Here is a 3,313-nt window from a genome sequence, read left to right as displayed (position 1 = left end):
CCTTCTCCCCTCGCTCTCCAAGTGAGGTTCTTACCTTCATTACCTACCACCTGTCCTCTGGACCCTATCCCTTCAAACCTCCTTCAGACTATCGCTCCTGATATTCTACCGTTTCTCACCCACTTCATCAACACTTCTCTAACTTCTGGTCACTTTCCAAACAGCCTCAAGGAGGCGAGAGTAAACCCTCTCCTCAAGGAACCCACTCTCAACCCGTCTGACGTTATAAACTACAGGCCTGCCTCTCTCCTCCCTTCCTGTCTTTAGACACCTCTCCTGCTCTCTCCATCAGAACAACTTCTGGATCCGCACCAGTCTGGTTTCAAGGCAGGTCACTCCACAGAAACTGGCCTCCTTGCTGTCACTGAGGAACTGCACACGGCTAAAGCAGCCTCTCCTCTGTCCTCATCCTGTTGGACCTGTCTGCTGCATTCGACACGGTGAACCATCAGATCCTCCTTCGCTCTCCAAGAACTTGGAGTTTCAGGCTCTGCACTTTCCCTCCTCACCTCATACCTCAAAGACCGCACCTACAGGGTCACTCGGAGGGGGTCCGAGTCCGACCCAATTAACTACAGGGGTCCCTCAGGGCTCTGTCCTCGGTCCCCTCCTCTTCTCCCTGTACACAAACTCGCTCGGATCTGTCATTAGCCCGCATGGTTTTTCATACCACTGCTACGCTGACGACCCAATGGATCCTGCCCTTCCCCCGCTCAGAGACCCAGGTCGTCGCTCGCATCTCTGCTCGTCCAGCTGACATCTCTCAGTGGATGTCCGCTCATCACCTCAAGCTCAACCTCGACAAAACTGAAGTGCTTTTCCTTCCGGGAAAAGATCGTCCCTCTCTTGACCTGACGATCAACATCGGCCCCTCTGTTGTTTCCCCGACTCAGACTGCAAGGAATCTGGTTGTGACCCTAGATAACAACCTGTCCTTCACTGCAAACATCGCTGCTGCAACCCGCTGCTGCAGATACACGCTCCAGCATCAGGAGGACGCGTCCCCAGCTGACCCAGAGAGCCACGCAGGTTTCTGTCCAGGCTCTCGTCACCTCACTAGACTACTGCAGCTCCCTCCTGCTGGTCTACTGCATGTGCCACTCCGACCTCTGCAGCTCCTCCAGAATGCAGCGGCTCGTCTGGTCTTCACCTTCCTGAATGTTCCCCCCCCACCCGCTCCTCCGCTCCCTCCACTGGCTTCGGTAACTGCCTAGAATCCACTTCCAGACCCTGGTGCTTGCGTACCATGCTGGAATGGATCTGGCCCTTCCTACATCCAGGACATGGTTAAACCGTGCACCCCAGCACGTGCACTCCGCTCTGCATCAGCCAAACGACTCGCTGCACCCTCGCTGCGAGGGGGACCCAAGTTCCATCAGCAGAAACACGTGGGTTTGCTGTCCTGGCTCCAAGATGGTGGAACGAGCTCCCATTTGACATCAGGACAGCAGAAAGCTCACACCCCTTCCAGACTGAGACTCATCTCTCTTCGACTCCACCTCGAGGAGAGAACTGCTAACAAAGCACTTATATACTAACAAAGGACTGGCTCCTCTAAAGCCAGTGAGCAGCACTTGAATGCTTGGCTCTATGAAACCTGATGTACTTTAGATTCTGTTTTCTTCAAGGTTGTGTCTCTGGTCGAATGCAACTTATTGTAGTCGCCTTTGGATAAAAGCGTCAGCTAAATGCAATGTGATTGTAATGATAATGATGCCCCCCCCCTCCTTGCAGGGATGAGGAGATCAGAGAGAAGTGTGAGAGGATGCAGTTCACTACCTCTCGTTCCAGAGGCACATCATTGGGCTGCTGGTGGTGGTGGGGGTCCTCTCAGTGGGCATCGTGCTGCCTGTCAACTTCTCTGGAGACCTGCTGGGTGAGAGTCTATACTCACTATATATATTATATATATATATAATATATATACACACGGAGAGAGAGCGATCACCAGTTCTGATTGTTGTTGTTAGCATCTGGTGCTAGATCAGAGCTAACGGCCATAAGGAGCTGTGGACAACAAGGTGGCAGACTGAGAGGCTGATAACAGCTCAGCGAGGTGAGGGACTCTCTGAGGGTTTATAGTTCACTTTAACTCACCTATGTAAACTAAAATAAACTAAATACTGTGACATTTCATTACACATGTGCAAGGACATACATTCATGATATCAAAATTACATAAAAGATCCTTATAAGTGTGTGGAGAAGTTTTGGATAAATGCAGTATGAGCAGTAAATAAATCCTGCAGTCGTTAAAAAGTGTGGTGTGTGTGTGTGTGTGTGTGTGTGTGTGGTGTGTGTGTGTGTGGTGTGTGTGGGTGTGTGTGTGTGGTGTGTGTGTGTGGTGTGTGTTGTGGTGTGTGGTGTGTGTGGTGGGGTGTGTTGTGTGTGTGTTGGTGTGTGTGTGTGGTGTGTGTGTGGGGTGGGTTTTAGTCCGAATTATCAGTAAAGACGACCTGTGGAGCCGGGTGTACCCCCGCCCCCCCCCTAAAGAAGGTAACAGCTACATGCTACTGTTAGCATCGTGTTGTTAGGATACTAATGTTAGCATCGTGGTGTTATGATACTGGTGTTAGCATCGTGGTGTTAGGATACTGGCATTAGCGTTGTGGTGTTAGGATACTAGTGCTAGCGTCCTGGTGTTAGCATCGTGGTGTTAGGATACTGGCATTAGCGTTGTGGTGTTAGGATACTAGTGCTAGCGTCCTGGTGTTAGCATCGTGGTGTTAGGATACTAGTGCTAGCGTCCTGGTGTTGGCATTGTGGTGTTAGGATACTGGTGTTAGCATCGTGGTGTTATGATACAGGCGTTAGGATACTAGTGTTAGCGTCCTGGTGTTAGCATTGTGGTGTTAGGATACTAGTGTTAGCATTGTGGTGTTAGCATCGTGTTGTTAGGATACTGGTGTTAGGATACTAGTGTTAGAATCCAGGTGTTAGCATGTGTGGTGTTATCTTCGTGTGTTAGGATACTAATGTTAGCATCGTGGTGTTAGGATACTAGTGTTAGCATCGTGGTGTTAGGATACTAGTGTTAGCATCGTGGTGTTAGGATACTAGTGTTAGCGTCCTGGTGTTAGCATTGTGGTGTTAGGATACTAGTGTTAGCATCGTGGTGTTAGGATACTGGCGTTAGCATCGTGGTGTTAGGATACTAGTGATAGCGTCCTGGTATTAGCATCGTGGTGTTAGGATACTAGTGTTAGAATCCAGGTGTTAGCATGTGTGTGTTAGCTTGGTGTTAGGATACTAATGTTAGCATCGTGGTGTTAGGATACTAATGTTAGCATCGTGGTGTTAGCATGTGTGGTGT

General features: G+C 49.8%; 1 long non-coding RNA gene across 1 annotated transcript in view; it reads left to right on the top strand.

Annotated features, from left to right (window-relative positions):
• LOC139433358 (uncharacterized) overlaps window positions 1-1,761 on the top strand; it is a 4,311-nt gene extending 2,550 nt beyond the window's left edge. The window contains exon 5 of the long non-coding RNA XR_011642870.1: window positions 1,735-1,761. This is a non-coding gene — a long non-coding RNA (uncharacterized lncRNA). The remainder of the gene's footprint in view (window positions 1-1,734) is intronic.
• Window positions 1,762-3,313: the final 1,552 nt, after the last annotated feature.

This window comes from Pseudochaenichthys georgianus, unplaced genomic scaffold, assembly GCF_902827115.2.
Source record: "Pseudochaenichthys georgianus unplaced genomic scaffold, fPseGeo1.2 scaffold_2263_arrow_ctg1, whole genome shotgun sequence".
Classification (NCBI taxonomy): domain Eukaryota; kingdom Metazoa; phylum Chordata; class Actinopteri; order Perciformes; family Channichthyidae; genus Pseudochaenichthys; species Pseudochaenichthys georgianus.
This window is presented reverse-complemented; position numbering and strand designations above follow the sequence as displayed.